Genomic DNA, 13,060 nt, shown 5'->3' with positions numbered 1-13,060 from the left:
AACAGATGACCGCATATCGTCGTATCGTAGGGATAGTGAAAACCCGCGTAACTACCATTGGATAATAGAGCGTATCTGACAAATGTAGCCAAATAATATTGAGCGTATGAACTAATAACTTAAACACCTAATATCTATTATTGAAATTAGAAAAAAAAAAAACAGGAGTAAAACTCTCTATACAAAAATAAGCCTAAAACCTAGAATATAAAGTTTTAACCTTCTCCTCTCAAACTATCTGTAGTGCAACTTGTTTCTCCGCGCAGCGGCCTTGTTCGTCGAGGTTTGTGTTTCGGAGTTATAGAGTTGAGAGAGGGTTGTAACCACATAAGTAGCCTCCTTGACTGTAGCGGCCTTCTCGGCTATAAGGAGGTGATCAATTAAAAAAACAAAAATAAAAAAATAGATACGCGATATTTTTTAAAGCTAGTTACGCGGATTTACACTTACGGAGCGCTTATAATATCCTGACGATATTATTAGCGCTAATACATGAGGTATTAGAATGTCTATAAGTTGCTTTGAAAAATTAGATTTGTATACCCCGTTCATACTAAATCTATGTTTTAAATGAAGGGTTGAGCGTGGCATACAAGGATACTTAAGAAACAAATGCTTGTGGATAAACTAATCATCGTTAACACCGTTTTTTATAAATTTCCTAAAATTCATTGATATAAAAAAAATAAAAAAACCAAAACAACAAACCAAAAACAACCAAAGTAACTAAACTCTAGACTAGCAAAACTTTCACATTTTGCTAGTGGGTGGTGGTGGGTGCTAGTGGGTGGGGCAAAACGGGACAGTTAAAAAGCAGCATTTATTCGTCAAGTGTAAAGCTTAAAAAATGATTATAAATGAGGGCTATCTATCGTCAAAATAGGTTCAGATATTAAACTCTCAAAAAAGTAACATACCCATAGAAACTACACGCTCTTACACCCATACACCACAAAAAAGAAAACAAATAATTTATTCTCTGTATTATTATAAAATACCTCCGCTTTACTCTAACCTATATATTATTAAATTGGTTACTACTAGTAAATTTGAAATTAAACAAAAAAATTTTTATGGATCACATGAATCACACAAAAAATATCCTGAAACTATTTGGCAACATTTTTGATGAGCTGGCTTATTAGCAATATGCCAATGTAGAGCAAACTTAGATATGCCATATGTATCAGCAGCTTTTCTAGTTTTAAGTTCCTTTCCCTCGCAGCTAAAACTGCATTTCATCTCATTTTGGATGATTGATCTTTCTTAAATCATTTCTTACCTTCTTTGTTTACATTAAACACTATAAATAATTGAAGTTAAGTTATAAAAATAAGAACTTTTTTTTGAATTTATTACAAAAATTGCTTTTCTAAATAAGAAAAATAATATTTTAGATTAATAAAAAAAATCATTAAACTGTAAAGAGTATCACCAAATGGTAGTAATATATTCAATTATATAAATAGCTTGTTGTCCCGATATGCCCCAGAAAAGTAATTTTACTGAAATTATTACTATTCAAAAAGTTTAATTCAAAATATTTTTTTTAAGACCAGATTCTAAAAGAGGATAAAAAATACTGTCTGAAAAATATAAACTTTTTATAAATAAAGCAAATTCGCAATAGTTCAAGATAAAATTTTGTCGTTGCATCGCTTAAGAAAATACGCAAATTTTGTTTTTCACAAACTTACTGATGCATTTTGGCTTTTTAATGCATTTTTTGGCTCTTTTAATGCATTTTAATGCATTTCTAAATTAAATTTTATTTACAATAATAAAGCACAATAATTTAAAATGTTTTATCAAAGAACAATTTTGAAAAAAAAACTTTTATCCCGTTATGCTCCATTGTTCTGATATGCCCTGCTCTACCCTAATGTGCGTTAACTAAATAACTTTAAAAAAAAGAAAAGAAAAGAACATCAAAATGCTGTTAACAGCTTTTTAAATTAAAAATATAAAACGCATTTCAATTACGACTAGTACTTAGTACCTAAAGTACGACATGTACTACAACTATGCAAATTACGAAAACTTTACAAACTATAGCTGCATATACAAAAACACAGCTCGATTGTAATGCGACTAATTCCGCATGAAGAATATCCACTGAAAAAAAAGTCTAATGCACTACTTGGGTGTTTCATGTTCAACTTTACTCGCACAACGATGTTATATTAGGTAAAAAAAAAAACTTCTGTAATTTTTTCAATTACGATTTTTCATCTTGATAAAACAGCATTTTTGTAAACTTTTTTCAAATTGAAAAAATTTAAATAGTTTAGAAAATTTTTACTTTCACCAAGGACGTAAAATAAGATTATTTTACGTCTTTGCTTTCACAAAGAGCTTATTGAAAAAAACATCGAGTACATTGAGAATAAAAAAATCTCAACAAACGAAAAACATAAAAACATTGAGTTTATCGAATATTAAAAAAAGCTAAGAGGATTGGTCAGGAAAGGAAATGTCTGCTAAATGACAATTAAACAAATGTAATGAAATTATATGAAAAAACTTTAGGTTAAAATGTAAAACTTCAACGAGTGCATCGCAGTGGACTTAAAAATGAAAAAAGTTATGAACAATCAAGTTAAAACTGTCAGACTATAAAGAAAAGTAGACAATTGTTAACAAGTTTCTAAATTATAGGGTGTTAATACTCAAATTTATGAAGGCTTTTGTAAAAAAAAACTGAATAACATCTGAATAACTAATCACAGATCATTGCGGAAAAGCACCTATCCAGGAAGTTCATCCCTCCTTTCTTACCAATGTTACTTATTTGGCTAGAAATTTAAAACTTGAAGACTCAAAGACTGTATAGTTTTTCATATACGTTTTAATTAAAATTATCTGTCATTAAAGCATACGATCGTTAAATTCGGAGTGATGAATTTCGTTTTAAAACTTGTCATTAACACATTTTAAAATTATTTTTTTACGTAATTACATTAAATAATGGTATTATTAATTAAAAACATTAAAAAACGAGTCAAAATATTTATTTTAATTAAAATGTCATTAAAACAATCAAAAAAACAAAAAAAAGTTCTGCACAACTATCTACAAATTCTTCTATATCGTTACTTTCAATCGCTAAATCATCTGAATCTAGCAAAATTACTGTTGATATGGTCATAAAACAATGTAAGAGCTCCCTATCTGTCAAACGAGCAAAAGGATCTGAAAGAAAGAGTGGCTTTAAGGATAAGAAAGCAGCAGTTAGTAATCGACGATAATTCACGCAAAATCCCGGCTTATCGAATAGAGAACAAGCCAAAAGGTTAAAAGTTTCAGAGTTTTTTGTCAGGAAAATTAAGAAATTTTACAATTTCAAGTCTAATCGAGCCATTAAATATCCAAATCAAATAGATGAGCAATCACTGATTACTAAAACTCAAGCTCGAAAACTTTATGAAAAAGTATTTACAAAATTTAATTGCTGCATGCTTATGGATAACAAACGTACATTAAATGTGACTTCAAACAAATCCCAAGTCCAAAAATTTATACTTCAATTGTTTGTAGACGTGTCAATAACAAGTTTAAGTATAAATCATTAAATAAATTTGGTAAAAAACTTCTTTTGTGGCAAGCAATACGCAGATGCGGTTAGAGATCTTTAGCTTTCGTCATATTGTCAACTTTAATCTCAAAGGATTACATCAAGGAATGCTTGCGAGATAAGCTTTTTCCATTTTATCGAAGTCGCAATGTCCCTTGTTAGTTCTGGCCTGATATTGCTTCTTTTCATTATTCTAAGAAGATCGTAGAGTGTTACAATTCGAGAGACATCAAATTTATCCCAAAAAGCTTGAATCCATCAAACACAGTTCCGCCCCATTGAATTAACAAATGATATTTGCGTAATAAAAAGTTTTGTGTTGGAAAAATAATAAGTACAGCTAAAGATTAGATAAGAGAGATAAAGATAAGAAAAAAAAAAGATAAGAGAGATAAAGATAAGAAAAAAAAAAGATAAGAGAGTAGGAATGAAAATTGACACTGTGCAGAAGTTGATATCGTCGATTAGTATAAATGTGCATTTATTTATTCGAAATAATGAAAAATATTTAAACAAAAAGCATTTTCATAACCTTTAAGTTCCTTAGATTAAAATAAGTATTGAAATTGTTTTTGCATTAGTTTAATTATTTTATATATTTTTTGAATTTTTCATCGTTCCGATTTCAACGATCGCATGCTTTATCGCCGCCGTTTAACATTTATGTATGGCATTTTTATCATGTTTTTATTATAAAGTTTTCCTCTATTTAAACCTTAATCCTTACTATTTTGCACGATTTATGGCATTCTTCCGTTTTCATCGATACCTAATCACGCACGATTAGCTTACCACAAGGTATAAATGCAATTTTTCAGTCGCCGTTCAGTTTAAATATTTTAGAGCTGGTTCAGAACCAAGATTATTTTTTTTAAGAATATTTTTCATAAAGGTAACAAAGAAAAGAAAAAAACTTTGTAATTGGCGATTTAAATATGGATTGCTTACGATATAGCAAAACAAAAAAATAAAAAATTTTATTATGAAATATTTGTATCAGGAGCAACATCGCTTATCAACCGGCCTCAATAGACAAACTCAACCACCCTAATAGACACTATTTTAACAACAGATTTATATAACAATGACATACAAAAAGGCATTATAAAATCAGATATATCAGACCACTTTCCCATTTTTCTAACAACCAACACAATTTTAACTCCTAACACTAATAAAAGTCAAACTATAAGAAAAGGTATTTTCAATAAAAAAAATTTAGAAACGTTAAAATATCACTTATCATTGTTAAACTGGAAGCATATAAATTTTAATGAAGACATAAATGTAATCTATAATAAGTTCTTTAATACATTCTTCTCGGTGTACGATGCAAATTTTCCCGTTTCCGAAATAACCTTAAAACCAAAAACCTTTGAAAAGTCCTTGGATTACCGAGGGTCTTAAAAAATCATCAAAAATTTAACAAAAATTGTATATAAAATATTTAAAAACAAAATCTCATGCTAATTTACACATATATAAAAACTACAAAACACTATTTGAAAAAATTCGTAAAAACCTGAAAAAAATTATTACACTAATCTAATTACTAAATATAAAAATGACTCAAAACAAATATGGAAAATATTGAAAGAAATAACGGGGAAACAGAAAACCTGTTCAAACTCCCTTCCGAAAATGATTAAAATAAACAATTTATGTGTATATAAACCAAATGAAATAGCGGAAGAATTTAATAAATACTTTTTTTTTTTTTTTTGTTCTTTATTACAATATTTATTACAATTTAAATAAATAAAACTTTGTTACAATAATAAAAGTTAACAAGTCAAGATATCGTTAAGAAAATAAATATTAAAAATAAATATAAAGAATTACTCAAAGAAGACCATCAGGTCTTGTCAAAGAGAAACCGCTAATTGCTTGTGGATAAAAAACAAACAAAAAAATAAATAAAAAAGAATATACATTAAATATATACATATACTAATATAGATAAGGGATTTTCAAAAAATTTTAAAATTTAAAAGTAGATTAGTATATTATCAGTTGAAAAAATGAGTTTTTTAAGATTTTGTTTAAAAGAATCAAAATTACATTCTTGAGAAAAATCTTTAGAAGTATTTAGAACTATACTATTCCATAAAAATGGTCCGCGAAATGAAATAAAAAATTTTCCAAAATTGGTTTGAGAAAATGGTTGTCGAATTAAATTATCGTTCCTTAAAATATATTTATTTCTACCTCTTTGTAAATACAAGTTACGAAAAGAAACTGGTGATAGGTGGGTCTTGCATTTATACATAAAACAAAGAATGTTAAAAACATTTAATTCATATATATTGAGTGCTTTCATATCACATAAAAGACGCTTGGCGTGAGCAAAACGGTCCTTGAAATTTATAAGGCGTGCTACATGTTTCGGTTGCCGATAGAGAGGTTTAAGTTTAATTTTATAAGTGCTATCCCAAGCAATGTTTGCATAATTAATATGGCAATTAATTAACGAATAATATAACTGAATTAAGGTATGTTTATCTAGAAAGTTTCTTATTTTGTATAAAATGCCTATACTCTTTGAAATTTTATTGCACAAGTTAGCAATGTGGCTTTTCCAATTAAGACTTTCATCGATATATACACCTAAAAATCTTGTCACTAGAACTCTTTTAATAATTATGTTATCGATAAAAAGAAAGGGTAAGTTGCTAGGCAGCTGGTGCTTTTTACCATAAGGATGAAAAAGAATCCATTTAGTTTTATCATTATTTAATGATAGTTTGTTTAATCTAAACCATTCGGAAATTTTGGCTAGTTCAATGTTCATGTTGCTAAAAAGTGTAAAAATGTTTTTATGAGAAAGAAATAAGTTAGAATCATCAGCAAACATAATTGTCATTAGGTTAGAAGCTTTTGGTAGATCATTAATATAGATTAGAAATAAGAGGGGTCCTAATATGGATCCTTGAGGAACTCCACATTCCGTACCACTCCAACTATTTAAAAAGAATTTTGTGATCAATAGTATCAAAAGCTTTTGCCAAGTCAATGAAAACACCTAAAGTAAATTGAGAATTTTCAAATGAGTCAGATATATTTCTTGTAAATTGTAAAATGGCATGTTCAGTGGAATTGTTTTTTTGGAATCCATATTGATTGCTGTATAATAAATTGTTTATAGTAAGATGATTATAAATTTTATTGTACAAAATTCTTTCTAAAACTTTAGAGAATACAGAAAGTAGTGAAATTGGACGATAGTTACTTATATTCTCAACGTCACCACCTTTTAATATTGGTATGACTCTTGCTAATTTTAGAGCTTGTGGAAAAATTCCCTGATTAATTGATAGCGAAAAAATCTTAAAGAGTATATCTTTTAAAACATCAAATGAACTTATAATAATGTTGCCGTTAATACCATTAGGGCCTACTGCTTTGTTAGATTTCAACATTTTAAATGCAATTTCAAACTCTTCAAAAGATAATTCAAAAGAGTTCAAGTAAGAGTTTAGAGGGAAACATAGATCAATCATTAAACTGTTTGCTATAGGAATGTTTTTTGCAAGATTTGGTCCTACAGACACACAATATTTATTAAACTCTTCCGTATTTTGTCTTTTATCATATAAAAATTCATTATTATGTTTAACCATGTTTGGCAAAGGGTGAGATGTAGTTTTTTTGCTGCCAGTAATTTCTCTTATTATAAACCAAGTGCGCTTGAAATTTAATTTATATTTATCTAGTAAATTTAAATAATATTTTTTTTTTGTTTTTTTTTTGAGGCTTTTAAAAAGTTTAGCGTAATTTTTATATATAATTTTATTTTCATTTGTTTTACATTAATTAATGTATAATTTTTGAAGACTTACGCAAACCCTTTGTAATCCAAGGCGATTTAATACTTTTAGCTTTGAGATTTAAATTAACTTCAGGGAAATTTGTGTCGTAAATATCAAAGTTTAAAAAAAAGGAGTTATAAACTAAGTTTGTATTGTCAGAGGCGTTAATAAAGTTCCAATCAATTAAAGATAATTGTTCTTTAAAAGATTCAAGGTTTTTATTTGTAAAAATTCGCTTTTTGAAAACTCGTTTTTCATTAGGAAGTAATTTATTATCTATATTTATAGAAAAGAAAACAGGAAAATGACCAGATATGTCATTTTTAATTATGCCTTTTTTTAAGGATACGTTAAAAACATCAGTGATTAAAATATTATCAATTAAAGAAACACTTGATTGAGTAATTCTTGTCGGTTTGCTAATCAAAGGATCGCACCAATTTCGAGAATGCCATTATAAAACTTTTTAATGTTATTATTGACGTGTATTGAAAACAATCTAAAGTCAGATCACCCAGTAAGTAGATAAATTTATTTTCGCGCTTACTTTTTTTAATAACGTCATTACATAAAAACGAATTAAAATTTTTAATTTCACCTGAAGGTGGGTGATAACAGCAACTTAGAATTTTATTTTTTAATTTATTGGTTAAAATTTCAATCGTTAAAACCTCTTTATCAGCATCAGTGATGCTCATGTCATGCCGGATAAAATATTGTAAGTTATTTTTAACATAAATAAGAACGCCTCCGCCATGCTTATTTGTTTTTCGTGCCAATAAAATTACATTAAAACCCGGCAGTTCAAAATTGGTAAAAGAATTTACGTCATCCGAACTGCACCATGTTTCTGTTAAGCAGATTATATTAAAAAGATTACTAGTTTCTTCAATAAAATTACTAAAGATTTCAAAAATTTTTTTAAAACTTCGAATATTAATGTGAATTGTGTTAATATTATTTTGATCAAGAAATCCTTTAATTTCATGGGTATAAAAGTAGTTGCATTTATTTTGCAAAACGTTAGAATCAGTAAAATAATTAAGATCAGGATCAGATTCCTCGTCTAATAAGAAATCATTAGTTCAAAAAAAATCATAAAAACTAGACTCAAAATTTAAGGTTTTATTAGAATCCATTTAATTTTTGTTTTTCATATTCGAAATGAGATCAAAGAATTTCTTTTATAAATCCCGTATGATTAATTTATTATATACAACTTTAGCGTACTTACCCTTCGCCCTTAAATCTTTTGCCTCATTCAGGAGTTTTTTCCGCAATTCCAGCGTATGTTCATTATAATCTTCATTTATGTAAACCTTTTGAGTCCATAATTTCATCGTCGTATATTTTCTTAATATTGTGGCTTTGTCTTTGTAGTTAAGAAATCTTACTACGATCCATCTTTTTTTTTTTATTGTTTTCAGGTAATTTTTTGCCACCTCGATGCGTCCTTTCAATTTCAAAGTTTCTGTGTAGTTGAAGTTTATTATTTAAAAATTCCCTTACTTTATCTTCACTGTCTTCCCAACTTTCATTTTCAATTTCTTCAATCCCGCAGAACCTTAAGTTGTTGCGTCGACTTCTGTCTTCAAGTTCTGCCAATTTGTTAATCATTTTAGAATTTGAATTTTCATTTATCAATGATGTTTTTGATGTTTGATGATCAGCGACTATTTTATCATAATTATCACTCACAAATTCAACAGCTTTATGAAGTTCACGTAATTCCTTTTTTAGTTCCTTGTTCTCGTCAATTACTGAGTTTAAATTGTTTTCAAGTTTTTCAATTCTATCATTGAACATCTTCATAATAGTATTTTCATGAATTTCCGAAATATCTTTTAACTGTGCAGATGTAAAAATTTTAGTAGCCATTTTGAATTTTTTTTTTATTTTTATAACCAGTAAGTAAAAATGAACACGTCCGCTCGCGGTGAATGATAATAGCTAATGATTTTTACTGACTTTACTGATATCGGAAGTAGGCTGGCTGATAGGATTCCTTCTACAAATATTTCCTTTAATTATTTTTTGACAACTTTAAATAATCTACTTTCTCCCCATGACTTATTCCTAGATTGTCAATTAAAGAGTTTGAAAGAGCCTTCAAATCTTTAAAAAGACACAAAGCAATCGGTGCGGATGGAATAAACGGGAACATAATTTAGATATAAAAGTTTGAAAAATATTCTATTTAAAGTTTTCAAAACATCTATACAGCAAGGGGGTTTTCCCTGTTCTATTAAAAACTGCCAAAGTTTTATTATTAAAGTTCCGATTTATAAAGACGGAGAAAATTATCGCCATATTTCTATCCTTCCCACGTTTTCAAAAATATTAGAAAAAATCATCTTTGAAAAGACATACAACTACCTGATTTCAAATAATTTACTATATAAAAATTAATTCGGCTTTAAAAAAATAGTTCAACTGAACAAACCATTATTCAGTTTACACGTGAAGTTTCAAATTCTTTTGCTAAATCACAATATACACTTGGTGTTTTTGTCGATATATCAAAGGCTTTTGATACAGTCAATCATGATATCTTACTTAAAAAACATGAGTTCTACGGAATTACAGGTAAATTGATTAAATGGTATAAAGCTACTTGTCAAATAGAAAGCAATTCGTCTACCACGGAGAAAAATTGCTTCCTATTGATTTTCAAAATAAAACATTAATTGAAATAAAATGTGGTGTTCCACAGAATTCTATTCTTGGTCCACTTCTCTTTTTAGTATACATCGACGATCTAAATAAGACTTTTTTTCAATATGAATAAAAAACTTATAAAAATTTCTATTTGGTTTAAATGCAAAAAACTAACCTTAAATATTGAAAAAACAAAGTGGATCATTTTCCACTCCTCAACAAAAAAACGTTTTTTGCCAAATGATATTTCTAAACTTTATATTGATGAAGTAGAAATAAAAAAATAAAAGAAGATATTTATCTTGACGAAAACATGACATGGAAAACTCATATTGATTATATATCAACAAAAGTTGCAAAAAGTATCGAAATCCTCTATAAGGCCATAAATTATTTAAATAAAAATAATGTAAAACAACTATACTACTCATTTTTTCATAGCTATATAAACTATGCAAATATTGCCTGGGGAAGTACAGGTAAAAGTAAATTGCAATGTCTTGACCGCCATCAGAAACACCCAATGCGAATAATATATTTATTAAATCTATTTTCAAATACAAAACCTTTATTCAAAGATATGAATGTATTAAACGTTTTTGAACTTAACTTGTATAATATGTTTTATGTTTTGTTGTATGAACAACCCTTTATTACATGTTTTTTAAGATCTATTTACCTTTAAAGTAAAGAATAAATATAGTTTGCGAAATAAAAACTATTAAAAAGAACCCTTTTGTCAAACAAAGTTTAATCAATTTTGTATAGATTATCGAGTACCTTATCTCTGGAATAAAATTGTCCAGCCTAATTTTAATTCATCTATCTCTTTTTCTGTTTTTAAAAACAAATTAAAGAATATTATTTTTTCAGCGGATAATATATTGAAATATTTTCGAGATATTATTTTAACCATTTATTATTTAAAATGTTTTGGACTGTTATTTTGTCGTAAACTACTTGTATTATTTTATATTATATTTATATTGTAATTTTTATATGGTTCTGGCGACAAGATCGTTATGATCTTCTTCCAGATTCCAAGTTTATATGTTTATATTACATGTAAATCACGACATGTAAATAATGTAAACTAAAACTAAATTAAAAAAAAAAAAGAGGCTCAGGTTTAATACCAGCAACTGGGAAATTACAACTGAGCGGTAACTGGAAAATTTCATTTATACCTTGTGGTAATAGCGTGTGCGTAATTGGGTATCGATGAAAACGGAAGAAAGTCATAAATTGTGCAAAATAGTAAGGATTAAGGTTTAAATAGAGGAAAACTTTATAATGAAAATAAGATAAAAATGTCATACATAAATGTTAAACGGTGGTAATAATGACTCTGATAATTTTATTCAAAACGTTTTTGAAAAATATACAGTCTTTAAATCTTCAAGTTTTTAAATTTGAACAATAATATTCAGAGTTAAAATAAAAAAAATTTAATTTAAATAATTTTGAACCTTTTTTAACAAGCCAGCTAGGAACCAGTGTCAAGACTTCTTAAATCCATCATTTCTGAATAATTGATCTGCATATTTCATGAACTGTTCATTTTATTGTCATTTTGAGTCATTCATTTTTAATCTATAAAGTTTAGAGAGCGTGATTTTTGACCAATTTTTTAATCGTTGATCAAGTAAGTATCAACTTTATTTATATTTGTTCAAAACAATCAATAATTTATTGCTATTTTTGTTTGGTTTAAATGTGCAAAACATTATTCGATTATTGAAAATGAGTTATGTTCACAGTGTAAATAAACAAAACCGTTTTACATAAAATGTGGTACTAAGGCCAATAACGCCAGACCGCAAACGGCCGATAACGCCAGATTATTATTTTTAATTTTAAAGCAAATCATTAGTTCTTATTTGTTTTAATAATATTTTTACAATAATTAGTAATTAAGTATACCTCTTTCAGTGACGGTTCCAGGAGTTTTTACTTTTATTTTTGGAGGAGGGGGGGAATTGAGGGGGGAGGGGAGGAGAATGTTGAAATATTTTTGTACTATGTACCATATTTTCGTCTCCTAAGAAAAAAGGTCCTCAAATTCTAAGATATTTTAGGACTTTAAGATTTTGGTACCTGGGGGGGGGGGGGGACCATACTCCATACCCCACCCTTCCACCCCACCCCCTGGATCCGTTACTGACCTCTTTTGATTCAAATTATGAAATTGCAAAATTATGTGAAGTGTAATACTGAGGTTACGTGATACGATATGATGTTCATAACTGCATTCATTGTCACTAAATAAATGCAATGTTGATTTTTCGATTAAATTAATAATATTTTTTTGTTAAATTTGTCAAAAAGTATTTTTATTTTTTTGTTGTTTTTAGAATAACCAAACCCAAATAAGTAACTATTAGGGAAAAATGTAAAACAGATGATCGGAAAAAAGCACTGTATTCTGTTAGGTTCTGGAATTTTTCGAAGACTCTCAGAGACTGGTTATCGAGAGAAGTTAATTCAAAAAAACGTAAACTAGATCAAAAGTGCAAAATTCTGAAAACAGTAGAAACAGAATTAAAACAAAGAGTATTTTTACATCAAAAAATAGGAGCTGGCTAAACAAAAAAATAACTTAGAAAATATACATATGAAATATGTGTTCAAAAAATATACATCATTGTTTCAAGAATAAATCACAATCTATGGAGACTAGGTAATGTTATTACTACAGGGAATGAGGTGATGAGATTATCTATGGGAATGAGACAATGAGATTAATCTATAGAGACTAGATTATGTTATTATTATAGGTGTTGAGATGATGAGATACTACAGGGGATGAAGTTGGGAACTTGGTAATGTTATTATTATTAGGTAATGTTAAAATTTAGCTAACGCTAGTAGAGTCGGTGAATGTGAAAGTCCGAGAACAATAGTAAGACATGCCAGATTTGTTAGACAAATATTTTCTATATCTTCTTCAAAATAACAGGTGTAGGATATATATATATATGAGAAGGGGAATACCAGTATTAATACTATGTCAATACTA

This window comes from Hydra vulgaris, chromosome 12, assembly GCF_038396675.1.
Source record: "Hydra vulgaris chromosome 12, alternate assembly HydraT2T_AEP".
Lineage (NCBI taxonomy): Eukaryota > Metazoa > Cnidaria > Hydrozoa > Anthoathecata > Hydridae > Hydra > Hydra vulgaris.
Note: the sequence above shows the minus strand (reverse complement) of the source record.